Genomic DNA, 18,289 nt, shown 5'->3' with positions numbered 1-18,289 from the left:
TATTACAAATGTTAAAGAGCAGAAGTGAAATGCCAGGGCATGACACAGTGGAAAAGAACACCCCTCCTTGTTTTTATTCACACCGCTCTCTAGGCTTAGACGCCCCCTTCTCCATCTACCTTGCAAACTTTCAAGGCTCAGCTCCTAAGACTTCCTTAGACTCCTTTCATACAGGGCTAAATCTAAAATTCTTGTTTTTTTGCCCCACCATATATCATTCGTATCATAACTTTCTAACCTCCCATAATTCTGGGACTCCTGAGAGCAGAGACCACATCTGTATGTCTTTGCACTTAACACAGTGCCTAGCACATAGTGGAAAATACTATGCGGAATGAGGACAGTTTAGAAAGACTGGGAAGACTGGGAGACCCACAAGAACATAATTTGGACTGTACAACTATAAATGTACTCATTAAGGAAAAAGAAGAAGAAACACCAAAGACTATTCCAGTGCATACATTGCTTAGAATGCTAGGAAAATATGTGTAGGTGGTGGTCCTGAAAAAGCCAAAATGGTTGGGTATGCTGGTGGTTCACTATCAAGGTATCATCATTAGAAGGAATTTCAGGCTGGGCACAGTGACTCATGCCTGTAATCTCAGTACTTTGGGAGGCCAAGGCAGGAGGATTGCTTAAGACCAGGAGTTTGGATACCAGCCTGGGCAACACAGTGAGACCCTGTCTCTACAAAAAGAAAAAGAAAATTTAAAGAAGAAGGAATTTTACAGGCTGATCTTAGATTTGATTTTTTTTTGGCAGAGTCTTGTTCTTTCGCCCAGGCTGGAGTGCAGTGGCGTGATCTCAGCTCACTGCAACCTCTACCTCCTGGGTTCCAGAAATTCTACTGCCTCAGCCTCCCCAGGAGCTGGGATTACAGGTGGGCACCACCATGCCCAGTTAATTTTTTGTATTTTTAGTAGAGACAGGGTCAAGCTCCTGACCTCAGGTGATCCACCCTCCTCAGCCTCCCAAAGCGCTGGGATTACAGGTGTGAGCCACCACGCTCAGCCTGATCTTAGATTTTTAAGGGTCTTATTGACGAACATACATGAAGGACAAATAGGAATATAGATTTATAAAAGTCTGGACCTGCAAACAAAGTGAGCTTACAAAAAAAAATTCTACAAGCAACGAAAAAAGCTTTTAGAATTGTTGTGATGTATATATCAATCTGATCAGCAGTTTCTTACAATGTATAACCTAAATCTTTTGGGGCCTTTTCAACATTTTATTGCCTATATGAAAGTATAAAGAGCACGTTTATAAATGGGTAGAAGGCATGACATTGAAGGACTGACAATCCTTCAATCAAATCAAGACTAAACAATTTGTTAGTCAAATCAAGATTTGATTGTTAGACTAAATAACTGTTAGACTAAACAATCAAATCAAGAGTCAAAAGATTCTCCATGATTCTAAATTCAGAGTAATTGGCTGAATTAAATTTAATGAGAATAAATTATATTGATACCTCATATCCTGAGTATATATCACTTTACAGGTTCCAAGGTACATGATTTCATACACATCACATCGTTCAACAAGAACCTCCTTACGTAGCTATTATATCCACTCTACAGATGAAGAAACTGAACGTTAGTGAGTTTCACTGAGTAGCCCACATTTCAGTTAAGGGCCATGAACGGAACATGAATCCCATTTTAATCATCTCTCTTGCAATTAGATCCAAAATTCTAACTAAACAAGTCAAGATGGAAGAAAAATCAGTTTAGACACATAAAAGTCATCAGAAAAAATAACCAAAGGAAATAAGAACAATGAGAGGAATAAAAATACTTCACGTAGGATATTAAGATTTGGGGGCTGCCAAAGAGTAAGCTCCAAATATCTAAATATCACGCAGAAAAAAGATCTGACTTACTCACTATGGCCCCAAGTTAATCTCAATCAGTAAACACTCTAAGGCAGGGGTCCCCAACCCCCAGGCCATGGACCAGTGCCGGTCTGTGGCCTGTTAGGAACTGGGCCACACAGCAGGAAGTAAGCGGTGAGACAAGTGAGCATGATCGCCTGAGCTCCACCTCCTGTCAGATCAGTGGCAGCATTAGATTCTCACAGGACCATGAATCCTACTGTGAACCGTGCATTTGAGGGATCTAGGTGGCATGTTCCTTATGAGATTCTAATGCCTGATGATCTGACGTGGGACAGTTTCATCCCAAAACTGTCCCCTGCAGCATGGCCTGTGGAAAAATTGTATTCCACAAAACTGGTCCCTGGTGCCAAAGGCTCTAAGGAATCAATTCTGGTTAAACAAAATAGGGTCAAAACTGTCCAAAACTGATACATGCTACCTGAGAGGAAATCAATTCATTCATCGTAGTTAGACATATTTCTCCTATTTATTTGCCATATGTACTTCCTCTTGTTGAACATGTATAAATACTAAAATCAAGTACTAATCTCTGGGATAGAATAAAAAGGAATACTATCAATGAGAGATATACCAATGAACTTCAACAATATTTGAAATGTTTATTTAACTTGAGTGATTATACTCAGTATATTATTCTCTATACATTTTTGTATCTCTGAAATGGTTTTTAAAATATAAAAAGATAACATAAACACATGGTCAACAAACAAGGAACTGGGATAGCACCCATAACCCTTCATACAATACAATTCAGAGAAGTTCCTGGGCAACCAAAAATTAAAGTTTAAAACTTGGGAACAGCCGGGCCCAGGGGCTCACATCTGTAATCCCAGCATTTTGGGAGGCCAAGGCGGGCAAATCACTTGAGGACGGGAGTTCGAGACCAGCCTGACCAACATGCAGAAACTCCATCTCTACTAAAAATACAAAAAAAAAAAAAAAAAAAATTAGCTGGACGTGGTGGTGCATGCCTGTAATCCCAGCTACTTGGGAGGCTGAGGCAGGAGAATCGCTTGAACCCAGGAGGCAGGGCTGCGGTGAGCCGAGATCATGCCACTGCACTCCAGCCTGGGCGACAAGAGCAAAACTCCTTCTCAAAAAAAAAAAATAAATAAAATAAAATAATTGGGAACAGTTAAGCTGTTTTTAACGACTAGTGATGAGCATTAAATATACTGAAATTCAGAAATAAAAGCTAAATATGAATCATAATTACAGTAAGCAATGTTTCTCCTTTACAAAAAACAACACAATATAAAACTGAAAAGTACTATGAACTCAGCAAAATATAACAAAAGTTTACCAACAAAAATCAAGAAGGGGGATTGGTAATATAAATAAACTATTTTTAATAAAAAGTAGTCAATAAACGTGGCTTCATTTTTAAATGTGTTAAATCAAGACACAGAAAGTTTTAAAATATTGTTTAAAGTAATAGATAATCACAGGAGAAACTAGGCACAAACTATCAACTTTGCCCACTCTATTGCACATATAGCAAAATTAGATAAAGTGATGGATTACACTTTAATTTTGCTGTATGTCCACTTATAATGAATGAATTGATTTCCTCCCTGGTAGTGTGTTATCAGTTTCGGACAGTTTGACCCTCTTTAGAATTGACTCCTTAGAGTATCTGCTGATTGAGGTAATGTGGGGCCATATTGAACAAGTCTAATCTTTCTTCTGCATGATGTTTTTTTAGATATTTGGATCTTCACTTTATTAAAATCAATGGTCAATTTTCATTTTTTGTAACTCATCAGCAGTATTTGAAAAAGCTGATCATCCTCTCCTCTTTGAAACCCTTTCTTCACTTGACTTCTGAGATACCACATTCAATAAAAAAAGTAACAAGGTCATTTTTGGAAAGAGGAAAATTTGACAAAATCATAATGAAGTTCATCTGAAAAAGTAAACGAGTGAGAAGAGTGAGAAATTCCTGCAAAAATAAAATTAATATAGCAAAACAATCTACTAATCTGATAATTTACTTGTGGCATTTCAAATCAGAAGAGAAGGGGTGCATTATTTAATAAATACTATAATGACAACTGGCCAGCCACATGTAAAAACATAAAACTGAATCATTACAGCAATATATAAATTTTATAAACCAATTTTTAGGTGTAAAAAAAGAAACTTTAAAAGTACCAGAGAAAAGCATGTATGAATTATATAATAACCTTGGCAAGGGCAGACTGCTTGAGCCCAGCAGTTCAAGGCCAGCCTGGGCAACATGGCAAAACCCTGTCTCTATGGAAAGCTAAAAAATTAGCTGGACATGGTGGTGTGTGCGGCTGTAGCCCAGCTACTCGAGTCTGAGGTGGGAGGTTGGCTTGGAGCCTGGGAGGTAGAGGTTGCAGTGGGCCGAGACTGCGACATTGCACCCCAGCCTGGGTGACAGAGCGAGACCCTTCCTCAAAAAAATATAAAAATAAAAATGACTTTGGTATGTATAAAGACTTTCAAAGTGTGACCTAAAACTGAGAGGACATAAAGAAAAGTACTATTAAACTGGGTGACATAAACCCCAAAATAAATACATAAATGAAGTAAAAAACAAACAAACAAACAAACAAAACAGGAAAATGTATTTGTAAAACATAAAAGGAAACAGACCAATATATTTACTAGAGGAAAAACTTCCTGTAAATCAACAAGAAAAAATACATCATCAAACAGAAAAATATGGAAAAGAAATGAACATATACCTCCCAATTAAAACAAAAACCTATGAAAAAATGCTCAATGAGAACTCAACTTTAAATAAATACTAAGCAAGAAAAGAGATACTTCAGAATTGCCTACCAAGTCAGTGGAAATTTAAAAAGGTTTGATAACAAATGTTTAATGAAACTGTGCAGAAAAACATTCTCAGTGTAAATCAGTGAAAGACTTTTGGTGGATAATTAAACAGCTATCAATATTTTAGATGCATATAATATTAACTCAGGAATAAGATGGTTATGTCATTATGCGTTATAGTACTATAATAAACAAGAGGCCGGGCGTGGTGGCTCACAACTGTAATCCCTGCACTTTGAGAGGCCGAGGTGAGCAGATCATGAGGTCAGGAGTTCGAGACCAGCCTGGCCAACAAGGTGAAATCCCGCCTCTACTAATAAAACAAAAATGAGCCAGGTGTGGTGGCGCGCGCCTGTAATCCCAGCTACTCAGGGGGCTGAGGCAGGAGAGAATTGTTTGAACCCGGGAGGCAGAGGTTGTAGTGAGCTAAGATTGCACCACTGCACTCCAGCCTGGGCGACAGAGTGAGACTCTGTCTCAAAAAAATAAAATAAATAAAATAAAATAAAATAAGAAAAACCCCTATCTTCATCTACCTGTAAAGCTTAGGTTAAATTTAGTTAAATTATGGTAGAAGTATGATTCAGAAAACCATGTAGATACTTTTTAAGATGAGATAAAGCTGCATATAAGATGATATTAAAATGTTTATTTTTAAATTAATAAAAAGTATGATTCCAGTTGTTTTTTAAAAGGTATATAACACATAAATGCTTGAATATGCATAGAAACTTTATGAAACAGCACACAAAGAACTGTTAACAACAGTTAATATCCCTAAAGAACTGCACTGAGAGGAGCAAAGGATGGGAGAAGGAACTTCAATTTCACTCCATATGTTCTGGTAATTCTTTTTTTTTTTTTTTTTTACCTCGAACACATATTACTCTCATAATGTTAATACTAGTCATTTTTAAAATCCTACATTGTCATTTCTCAGGGCTTTTAAAAAAATACTTATCAGCAGGGTGCGGTGGCTCACATATGTAATCCCAGCACTTTGGGAGGCTGAGGTGGGCAGATCACGAGGTCAGGAGATCGAGACCATCTAACACGGTGAAACCCCGTCTCTACTAAAAATACAAAAAATTAGCCAGGCGTGGTGTCATGTGCCTGTAGTCCCAGCTACTCAGGAAGCTGAGGCAGGAGAATGGTGTCAACCCGGGAGGCAGAGCTTGCAGTGAGCCAAGATAGCGCCACTGCACTCCAGCCTGGGCGACAGAGCGAGACTCCATCTCAAAAAAAAAAAGTTTAATTTTCTTTATCCATTCATTGGTTGATGGGCACTTAGGTTGATTCCACATCACGGATGTCTTTTTTTTTTTTCAGAATGACTTCTTTTCCTTTGGGTAGACACCTAGTAGTAGGACTGCTGGATAAAATGTTAAATTTTTTTTTTTTTTTTTTTTGAGATGAAGTCTTGCCCTGTGAGTGCAGTGGCACAATCCAGGCTCACTGCAACCTCCGCCTCCCAGGTTCAAGCAATTCTCGTGCCTCAGCCTCCCAAGTAGCTGAGACTACAGGCACGCACCAATATGCCCATCAAATTTTTTTATTTTTAGTAGATACGGGGTTTCGCCACCTTGGCCATGTTGCCAGGTTTGTCTCGAACTCCTGACCACAGGTGATCCGTCTGCCTCGGCCTCCCAAAGTGCTGGGACTACAGCTGTGAGCCACCACGCCCAGCCTGAAATGATAAATCTACTTTTAGTTATTTGAGAAATATCCATAAGTTTTCCATAAAGGTTGTACTAATTTACATTTGCTCCAACAGTGTGTAAGACTTCCCTTTTCAGCACATCCATGATACCAGCTATTATTTTTTAACTTTTTAATAACAGCCCTTCTGGATGGGGTAGGGTGGTATCTCATTGTGATTTTAATTTGCATTTCCCTGATGATTAGTGATGTTCAGCATTTTTTCATACATTTTTGGGCATTTGTATATCTTCTTTTGAGAAATGTCTATTCATGCTATTTGCCCATTTTTTATGGGATTATTTTTTTTTTTCTTGTTGATTTAAGTTCCTTGTAGACTGTGGATATTAGTATTTTGTTGAATATAATGCAAATATTTTCTCCCATTCGGTAGGTAGTCTATTTACTCTTTTGATTATTTATTTTGCTGTACAGAAGCTTTTCAGTTTAATTAAGTCCATTAAGTCCCATTTATTCATTTTCATTTTGTTGTGCTTTTGAGATCCTTGTCATAAATCCTTCCCCTAAGCCAATGTTCAGAGGAGTTTTCCCTGTGTTATCTTCCAGAATTTTTATGGTTTCGGGTCTTAGATTAAGTCTTTAATCCACCTAGGTTAATTTTTGTATATGGCAAGAGACAGAAAGTGTGTGTGTGTGTGTGTGTGTGTGTGTGTATATAAATACACATGGGTATGTGTATGTGTATACATACATATATACACATATACACATACACGTGTGTATACACACATACGTGTATGTGTGTGTGTACACACGTGTATGTGTGTACACACACACATATACGTATACGTGTGTATACACACACACACACCATGGAATACTACTCGGCCATGAAAAAAAGAATGAAATCATGTCTTTTACAGCAACCTGGATGGAACTGGAGGCCATCATCCTAAGTGAAGTAACTCAGGAATGGAAAACCAAATACTGCATGTTCTCACTCATAAGAGGGAGGCAGTGCTGAGTACCCAAAGGCATACAGAGTGGTATAATGGACACTGGAGACTCAGAGCAGGGGGAGGCAGGCAGGGGAGAAATGAAAAATTACCTATTGGATACAACGTACGTTATTCAGGTACACTTGGGAACTTCCCAAACTACTCCAAACGAATAAAGTTATTAATTAACAAAAAGAGAAATGGAGTATCCCAAAAGTCCAGGAAGGGAAAGGGCCAGGGGAAGGCGCAGGGCTGGGGGCTGTGATCATGTAGGCCAAAATCCGACCATGTGAAGAAAGGAGGGCCCAGGAGGGCAAGCCCAGCATTCCACACGCACTGCCAGAGAAGGGCTTCAAACACCTGCCCCGCTTGGCAAACTCACAGTGATCCGTTTGTTTTACCTTCTCCGAGTTCATGCATTCTTCAAGCTTTGGTAACTGGAATGTTTGTCTTTTCACGCTCAAAAACAGTCAGTAGAAAAGGAACCAAAATTAAGTACCAATCATATGTCAGGATTCACCTAGGAAAACTGTGAGCTGTTGACTGGACTGCTTCTCTGAATAAGCTGGTACTCCCTTTTGTCTCTAATTTTAAAAGCTCCCAGGCAGCAACCTGAAATCCACAATCTCTTTGGAATAGGATGGGAAATATTCTGAAGGCACAGTTAAACACGTATAAGTCTCAAGCCTTAAAAAGAGTCAAAATACCAAAGCCAAGAAATTGTGGAGCTTTGCCCACAGTGGTGTGATAACCTGCAATTGTCTAACATATTCAGCATGTGTCTATCAGAGTTCTAGAACAGAGAGACATCTTGGGATTCATCTGATTTGGGAAAAGCCTTTAACTGTAGCTAGGAGTCACCTCAGTGTTCTTCATGTAATCAAGCCTTGGAGATTTTCTGTTGTGGTTTGCTCTTCTGATGTACAGTTCCCAGAAGTAGGAAATGGAAACATGACCTTTTACAGACAACTGTGAAAGGAGAAGCTATGACTGTGGAAGAGAAAGCTCCCTAGAATGCCCTCACAAAACCATCAATGGAAGACATCCTCCAGGAGGCCTCCAGCGGATCCCTTGATACTACAAAAATACCGGAGGCTTAGGAGTTGGGAACTTCCAGGGGCTAGAGATCTCTTGCTGTGGTCCTTTCCATCATCACACTGACAACAGCTCTCTCCAACACCTTTCTGCTTACCACCATCTTCCTCACCAGGAAGCTACATACACCAGCCAACTATCTCACTGGCTCCTTGTTCATATCCATGAGCATCATATATACCATCACACACACCTGGAAATTTGGCCAACTCCTATGCAACATCTGGCTGTCTTCTAGCATCACGTGCTACATGGCCTCCAACCTATATTTCTGTCTGTTGCTCTGACCAGTTACTGGGCCATCACCAATGCCCTGCAGTATAGTAAATGGGCCATCTCAAACTGTATCTCTATCCCAGTGCTCTTCTCCTAGATCTCTTGCACCACCTACTCCACATGTAAGACCTTCTACATTCTGGCTGTGTTGTTCATCATCTTCACACATTGCCCAACACGAACATCCAGAAGCCATCATCACAGCACCACTGCCCAGGTCATCACAGCTCACTCTGCTCCCTCAACCCCAGCCTCCATGAGAGGCAAAGGCGCTTAACTGGCTTTCCTCTGCTTGTTAACCATGTGAAAATCAAGCATGCTTATAGTGTCCTAGAACAACAGGAAATTCACTTTCAAACAAGGAAAGCCATAGAAACCCTGGGGATCATTTTAGGGGCTTTTATCATCTGCTAGCTGCCTCTCTTTATTCTGTCTCTGCCAGCCAAGATACCCAACCATATTAAACATCTTCATCTTGCTGAGCTTTTTTTTTTTTTTTTTTTTTTTAATACCAAGTCTCACTCTTGTCTCCCAGGCTAGAATGCAATGGTACAATCTTAGCTCACTGCAACCTCCGCCTCCCAGGTTCAAGCGAGTCTCCTGCCTTAGCCTCCCGAGTAGCTGGGATTACAGGCACCTGCCACTACTCCCAGCTAATTTTTGTATTTTCAGTAGAGACAGGGTTTCACCATGTTGGCCAGGCTGGTCTCGAACTCCTGACCTCACGTGATTTGCCCGCCTCAGTCTCCCAAAGTGCTGGATTACAGGCGTGGGCCACTGCGCCCAGCCTTGCTGAGCTATTTTTAAACTCCATCATCAATCCAGTGATGTATATTCTGTCTAATGAACAGTTTCACCAAGTATTTCAGAAAGTTGTCTTTTTTGAGGAAAGCCTCCCAGTCTTATTTGGTGGCTACTTGGTTATCTTTACCTGTTGTCTTCTGAGCCACCAAAAGTTGGGCAGTTGTGTGAAATGAAAGAGGATTGAAACTTGTCAACAGCGTTAGGTAGAAACATGGCTCACAGGGTTACCTGTTGATATAATTCACATAGAAAAGTGCCTGGCACTGAGAAAGAACCCCGGCTCAAAGTTTCCTGGTGTACCTAAGATTTCTATAAACCTCCAAGGAAAGCAGAGGAGAATAATGACCTGAATTGAAACAGAATTTAAGAGTTCAAATGGAGGGGTCCATTCCACATAACACTCTCCACTGGAATATAACAGGGATTTCTTGCATTGAGTCTTTCTTAGATCAAATCTGTCCTGGTTGTTCATGAGATATTCAATATTGGGGTGCACATGGTCTATGGTGACTTGGAGAGAGATCCGGAAGCCAGGGGCAAAGAAGACAAATAGAATTAGGTTGACTACTTTGTAGCCTTCCTTCTTCCCCAATAAATTCATACAACCTTAATGTTCCAAAGGTAAAATCCCTGATCTCCCCCACTGGAGTATTTATAGGTTTTGGGTCCACCAAGCTTTGAAAAGAATGCCATTCCGATTTTTTTAGTTTTGAGCTCTCTCAAAATCACTGTTACTTTATTATTCTTAACTCTAATACACTGCCAAATTTGAATTGATTTTTTAAATGCACTTTTTGTTTAGAATAGTTTTGGATTTGCAGAGAGGTAAGGATGGTACAGAGAAAGTGATACAGAGAGTTCCTGAGAACCCAGAGGCCAGATTCCCATACTGTTAACATCTTACATTAGTATGACACATTTGTCATAATTAATCAACACGGACACATTATTCTTAACAAGAGTCTGTGCTTTATTCACATTTCCTTAGTTTCTGTCTGCTGTCATTTTTCTGTTCCCAGACACTGCCTAGGATATGTCATTATGTTTGGATAGCATGTCTCCTTGGCCTCTTCTTGGCTGTGACAGCTTCTTGGACTTTCCTAGTTTTTGGAGGCTTGGCAGTTTTGAATACTACTAGTCAGGTCTTTGGTGGAATGTTTCTTAACTAGGATTTGTCTACTGTTTTGTTCATAATTGGACTGGGGTTTTGCATTTCGGGGAAGAGAACCACAGAGGTGAAGCATCATTGACCATATCAAGTGCACATACTGTTAAAATGACTTATCATTGTTAACAACGACCCAGTTACTTTTTATATCCCACTCTCATTAGGAATCTTAAGATGTTGACTCATCAAATAAAAAGCCTGAAATATGATCCAAAAATAAGCAATATAAATAATAAATAAAAATGGTAATAACTGCTCAAAACACATTAGACTAGCTATTTTTATTTGATCAATTTATAAGTAATGGTTTGAAGATAAAAGAGTTGTGAATAACTTTGAATTTATCCTTTCCCTATGAATACGTTCTCCTTCTGGAAAATATTTTAGTTCTACTGTTCTATTTTTACTGCCATGGCTATTAGGAGAAGCCTCTGACTGGGGGAGAGAGGATAGTGGGTTGTTGCTACCAGCTAATTCAGGGTTCAGTAGTAAACTATGAGATGGATAGTTTCCACATATAAGTATGCCTAAACTGCATCTGAGTTCCTTCAGTAGGAAAATGTCCTGTGCTGTCTGACGGAACTGCTTCAAAGACTCTGTTTAGAGATAACACACAGAGTTATGAATATTTTATCCCATGCCAAAATGCTTTACAATGTAAGCTGCAGGAGAGTGCACTGTAAATTCCCCTAAGATATTCAAAACAACCTTCCCCTGATGCAAAATCTTGATTCGATTCTTCTCAGTCTTGGTGATGGCCAAGGGACTATGGTCCCAGAGATTAGTTCAAGTAATATTAAGCAGGTGAAATTTTTCTATGTTGTATCCACCACCACCCATGTCATTCCTAATACCTCACAAAGCAGGCAAATGAATGAAAATTAAAGAATAATAATATTCAATCTGAAGTCTTGTTCAAGTAATACACTTTATCTCCATGACTTTTTGCCTGTCAGTATCTATGTATTTGTCTCTATACATCATATTGGCTGAGTTTCAGAAATAAATGACAATACAAAATGAAAAAAAGATGTCTGGCATGGTGTCTCATGCCTGTAATCCTAGCACTTTGGGAGGCCAAGGCGGGCAGATCACTTCAGTCCAAGAGTTCGAGACCCGCCTGGCCAACATGGTGAAACCCCATCTCTACAAAAAATACAAAAAATTAGCTGGGCATGGTGGCATGTGCCTGTAGTCCCAGCTACTTAAGAAGTGAGGTAGGAGGACTGCTTGAGCCCCAGACACAAGGGTTGCAGTGAGCCATAATTGCACCACTGCATTACAGCCTGGGCAACACAGTGAGACCCTGTCTCAAAAACAAACAAATCAACCAATATATATGTATATATGATACTGTATTGAAACTAAGTTTCAGCTGTAAGCACTACTCTTCTCTCCATGGTCCTACACAAAATTTCAAAAGTTTAAACAGTAAAACTATGGCTAGAATAATAAATGCTGTTTTGACCTTTGTTCTCTGGATGGAAGTGTGGAAAAAGTTGTTACTCCTGCCTAAAAATACATAAAAGTGCATGTTTTATCAAGAAAAAAAATTACTTATTTTAAAGTTATTTTTATATAGTTTTTAAAAAATATATAGATCCCTTGAGAACTTTAAACTGTCTCTAAACCTACTGTATTCATTTTATTTTTTATGGATACTAAATTTAAAGCTATCTCTATTTTATCAGCCAACAATAGTGCTGGAAATACATCACAAATGTTGATTCTGACCACATTAATACAGTAACGTCAACAAAAAAAAGTACACAGAATGGGAAGGATCTAAGCACTGAAAATAACAGGCATAAAGGTAATTGTCTACAAAGCAGTACTAGGCCAAACTCGGTGGCTCATGCCTGTAATCCCTGCACTTTGGGAGGCCAAGGCAGGAGGATCATCTGAGGTCAGAAGTTTGAGACCAGCCTGACCAACATGACGAAACCCTGTCTTTACTAAAAATACAAAAATTAGCTGGGTGAGGTGGCAGGCGCCTGTAATCCCAGCTACTCAGGAGGCTGAGGCAGGAGAATCACTTGAACCCAGGAGGCGGAGGTTGCAGGGAGCCAAGATCACGCCACTGCACTCCGGCCTGGGTGACAGAGTGAGACTCAGTCTCAAAAAAATAAATTAATTAATTAAATAAAATAAAAAAGAAGCACTAATAACATAAACCAATTTTGAAAATAGTTGTACTAAATATCTGGTAAGTTTTAAGACACATAAAAGTTTGTAACATGATAAATTATTGGGGCATTGTAGTGTACTAAGAGAGCACAATTACTGGTCCTCTGCTCTGCTGCCTCCTGTGAAGGATGAAGAGGAAGGACAAAGAAAATATATACAAGATTTGCATGGTGTGTGTGTGTGTGTGTGTGTCTGTCTCTCTCCTGTTGCCATGTAAGACGTGCCTTGCTTCCCCCTTCACCTTCTGGCATGATTGTAAGTTTCCCGAAGCTTCCCTAGCGACTCAGATATGGAAATGTGAGTCAATTAAACCTCTTTTCTTCATAAATTACTTAGTCTCAGGTAGTATCTTTATAGCAGTGTGAAAATGGACTAATACAAAAACTTTTCTAAAAATTTTTACCTAGTTAAAAATAAGAAATGCATTACTTCCAAACAACCTTTGAATTCTAACCAGTATATCTTTCCTTCCAGTAACATTAATCATCTAAGGCTTTTTTAGTAGCTTGCTGTCATGTTCTTATGATCTGAAAGGCAAAGTTTAATGACTGAAGACCCACACAATCTTTCAACACTTTGGTTTTAAATGAAGTAATCCTTACAGAACGAGAGCGAAGAAAATAGGAGCTGAAAAATAAATGTTATAAAAGTAAAATATATGCCCCTAACACTTATGACCTAATGAAAGTGATAATCCATCATGTCACCAACATTTTTGGTATAATCAGCCTAGAGCAACAAACACGCTGCTGGCACAGTGGTGAATCAAGTCTTTGTGCATCCAGATGCCTTCAGAAACTTGCACTGAAACCAAATAATTAAATCACTCCCCTCCTCACAAACTCCACAACTGCAATAACCAGTGAAATTTAAAAAATTCATATTTTACTAATAATATCCTACACTTAAAGAAAAGTTTAATAGGAAATGGAACCCAAAAGGCTTACGCATTATTAATCATAGTAAAAATTACAAATAACTTCTAATCCACTAAAAGTTGTCTGGTCATATTTCTTACCAACATGCTATTGTGCCTAGGAAGAAGTAAATGCAAGAGAAGCACAATGGGAGAAAAATATACAATGATCAAGTGCATGAGAAGTGAAAAATGTTTTGAAACTATTAAGTCTATTACTTAAAAATATTACTATTGAAAGATCAAAACTAACACAAACAAAATAAAACAAAAATCAGACGATCTTCTCAATAGACCCCAAAAAAGCAGTTAACAAAATCCAGCATCCTTTATGATTAAAACCCTCAGCAAAATTGGCATACAAGGGACATACCTTAAGCCATCTATGACAAAGCCACAGCCAACATTACGCTGAACGGGGGAAAGTTGAAAGCATTTCCCCTGAGAACTGGAACAAGATAAGGATGCCCACTTTTACCACTTCTATTCAACAGTACTGGAAGTCCTTGTCAGAGCAAACAAGAGAAAGAACTCAAGGACATCCAAATCAGTAAAGAGGAAGTCAAACTATCATTGTTCGCTGATGATAAGGTCATACACCTAGAAAGCCCTAAAGACTCATCCAAAAGCTCCTAGATCTGACAAATGAATTCAGTTAAGTTTCAGGATGCAAAATTAATGTACACAAATCAGCAGCACTACTATAAACCAACAGTTACCAAGCTGAGAATCAAATCAAGAACTCAACCCCTTTTACAATAACTGCAAAAAAACCAATAAAATACCTAAACAAGGAAATGAAAGACCTCTACAAGGAAAACTACAAAACTGCTGTAAGAAATCACAGATGACACAAACAAATGGAAACACATCCCATGCTCATGGATGGGTAGAATCAATATTGTGAAAATGACCACACTGCCAAAAGCAATCTACACACTCAACGAAATTGCCATCAAAATACCATCATCATTCTTCACAGAACTAGAAAAAACAATCCTAAAATTCATATGGAAGCAAAAAAGAACCTGCATGGCCAAGGCAAGACTAAGCAATAAGAACAAATGTGGAGGCATCACATTACCCAACTTCAAACTATACTACAAGGCTATAGTCGCCAAAACCAGTCACGGTATTGGTACAAAAATAGGCACACAGACCAATGGAACAGAATAGAGAACCCAGAAATGAAGCCAGATACTTACAGCCAACTGATCTTCGACAAAGTAAACAAAAACATAAAGCAGGGAAAGGACACCCTATTCAACAAATGGTGCTGGGATAACTGGCAAGCCACATGTGAAAAATGAAACTGGATCTTCATCTCTCACCTTATACAAAAATCAACTCAAGATGGATCAAAGACTTAAATCTAAGACTTGAAACCATAAAAATTCTAGAAGATAACACTGGAAAAACTTCTAGATGTCGGCTTAGGCAAAGACTTCATGAACAAGAACCCCAAAGCAAATGCAACAAAAAGATAAATAGATGGGACTTAATTAAACTAAAAAGTTTCTGCACAGCAAAAGAAATAATCAGAAGAGTAAACAGACAACCTACAGAATTGGAGAAAATATTCACAAACTCTGCATCTGACAAAGGACTAATATCCAGAATCTACAAGGAATTCAAATCATCAAGTAAAAAACAAATAATCCCATCAAAAAGTGGGCTAAGGACATGAATAGACAATTCTCAAAGGAACAGACAGTTCTCAAAAGAAGATATACAAATGGCCAACAAACATATTAAAGCTCAACAAGGGCTGGGTGCAGTGGCTCACGCCTGTAATCCCAGCACTTTGGGAGGCTGAGGCGGGCAGATCGCCTGAGATCAGGAGTTCAAGACCAGCCTGGCCAACATGGTGAAACCCCGTCTTGACTAAAAATGCAAAAATTAGTGGAGCATGGTGGCGAGCACCCGTAATCCCAGCTACTCAGGAGGCTGAGGTAGAAGAATTGCTTGAACCCGGGAGACGGAGGTTGCAGTGAGCCGAGACTGCGCCACTGCACTCCAGCCTGGGTGACAGAACAAGATTCCACCTCAAAAAAAAAAACAGCTCAGCATCACTAATTATCAGGGAAATGCAAATCAAAACCACAATGCGATATAATTTAAAAATAAAAAATAGATATTGGCATGGATGTGGTGAAAAGGGAACATTTTTACATGCTGGTGGGAATGTAAACTAGTAAAACCACATGGAAAACAGTATAGAGATTCCTTAACTAAAAGTGGACCTACCATTTGATCCAACAATCCCACTATTGGTATCTACCCAGAGGAAAAGAAGGCATTATACGAAAAAGACACTTGCACAGGCATGTTTATAATAGCACAATTTGCAATTCCAAAAAATACGGAACCAGCCCAAATGCCCATCAATCAACAAGTGGATAAAGAAAATGTGGTATATATATATACCACAAAATTCTACTCAGCCATAAAAAGGAACAAAATAATGGCATTTGCAACAACCTGGATGGAGTTGAAGACCATTATTCTAAGTGAAGTAACTCAGGAATGGAAAACCAAACACTGCATGTTCTCACTCACAAGTGGGAGCTAAGCTATGAGGATGCAAAGGCATAAAAAAGATACAGTGAACTTTGGGGAGTCAAGGGGAAGTGGGAGTGGGTGAGGGATAAAAGACTACACATTGGGTACAGTGTCCACTGTTCAGGTGATGGGTGCACCAACATCTCAAAAACCACCTCTCAAGAACTTATCCATGTCACCAAACACCACCTGTTCTCCAAAAACTACTGAAACAAAAGATAATAAAAAAAATTTTTACTTTTTAACTCATTTTATTTAGACGGATACTTTCTTAATGTATCTATCAATTCTAACACAAAAGCAAGCATTGTACTTGAGTGGGAGGGAACTAAAAGCGTTCTCATTCAGATCAGGTATAATGTGAAGATGCCCACTGTCATGCAGTGGGGTACACATAAGTAGAAAGGAGAAGGAAATGGGGCACATACATTAAAATTGAACACAGGAAAATCATCATTATTTAGAAAGGATAACACTACATATTTGGAAAAGCCAAAAGAATAAACTAAAAAAAAAAAAAAAAAAAAAAAAAAAAATCCAAACCTTTAAGAGAATTCAGTATGACGACTAAGTACAAAACTGATATAGAGAAATTATAAGCCTTCATGTGTACAAAAAAACAAGCAGTTAGAAGACATAATGAAAAATATAACACTTTATAACAAACAGAAAACCTAGGAATAAGCTTAACAAATGTATAAAATCTATTATGAAGGAAACATTAAAACATTTCCAAGAAACAAAAAATGAATTCATGGAAAGATATACCCCATTCTTGTCAATTCTCTATAAATTACTAACTACAAATTTTATGTAATCCCAATAAAAAACACAATGGAAAGAATTAAAGGCAGGAGATGATAAAAGCTGATTCTAAATTTCAAATGAAAAAATAGCCAAGAAAAAAAAAAGCTAGGGCACTTTTGAAAAAGAGAAGTACCTTAGAAGGAATTAGCTATTAACATATATCACAAAACCACAAAAATTTAAACAATGTTACTGGATACAGACAGATCAATATCACTGGAAAATAAGAAATATTCTAAAATATAACTTTTGTAATATGTCACAAAATCCAGAAGCCTTAAAACATTCACTTTAAGAAGTCTGAACACATACACACACACACACACACACACACACACACGTGAGTCAAAAGCCAAACAGAGCTAGGAGCAGTGGCCTTGGGAGGCTGAGATGGGAAGATGGCTTAGGCCCAGGAGTTTGAGACCAGCCTGGACAACATCTTTTTTATTTTTTATTTTTATTTTTAAAAAAGCGGGGCTGGTGCAGTGGCTCACGCCTGTAATCCCAGTACTTTAGGAGGCCAAGGTGGGTGGCTCACGTGAGGCCATGGGCTTCAAAACCAGCCTGGCCAACATGGTGGTAAAACCCCGTCTCTACTAAAAATACAAAAAATTAACCAGATGTGGTGGTAGGCACCTGTAGTCCCAGCTACTTGGGAGGCTGAGGCAGGGGAATCACTTGAACCCAGGAGGCAGAGGTTGCACTGGGCCGAGATCGTGCCACTGCACTCCAGTCTGGGCGACAAAGTGAGACTCCATCTCAATAAATAAGCCAAACAAGAAGAAATGTTTAGAACTCACATCAGACAAAAGAACTAATTTTTAAATTGGGAAGGGATTTCTACAAATCAACTTTTAAAAAAGCAGGAAAGAACTCAAAATAAAAATGGGTAAAGCATATAAACAAATAACAGAAAATACAAAGGATTTTAAATATAAAAGTATGTTCAACTTTACTTATAATGAAAGAACTACAACTACACTGATATTGTTTGCTCACCTATCAGATTGCCAAAAAGTAAAAAAGTCTTTTAACACACTCTGTAGACAAGTATGTGGGAATATAACACTTTCATCACGGATAGTAGAAATGAAACTTGGTACAGTCTC

The 18,289-nt window shown here is 38.6% G+C and overlaps 1 protein-coding gene across 28 annotated transcripts in view; it reads right to left on the bottom strand.

Moving 5' to 3' along the window:
- Positions 1-18,289, bottom strand: part of ERC1 (ELKS/RAB6-interacting/CAST family member 1) — a 511,501-nt gene that overhangs the window by 346,439 nt on the left and 146,773 nt on the right. The gene's annotated exons all lie outside the window — the stretch shown is intronic.

Source organism: Pongo abelii, chromosome 10 (assembly GCF_028885655.2).
Source record: "Pongo abelii isolate AG06213 chromosome 10, NHGRI_mPonAbe1-v2.0_pri, whole genome shotgun sequence".
NCBI classification, from domain to species: Eukaryota; Metazoa; Chordata; class Mammalia; order Primates; family Hominidae; genus Pongo; species Pongo abelii.
This window is presented reverse-complemented; position numbering and strand designations above follow the sequence as displayed.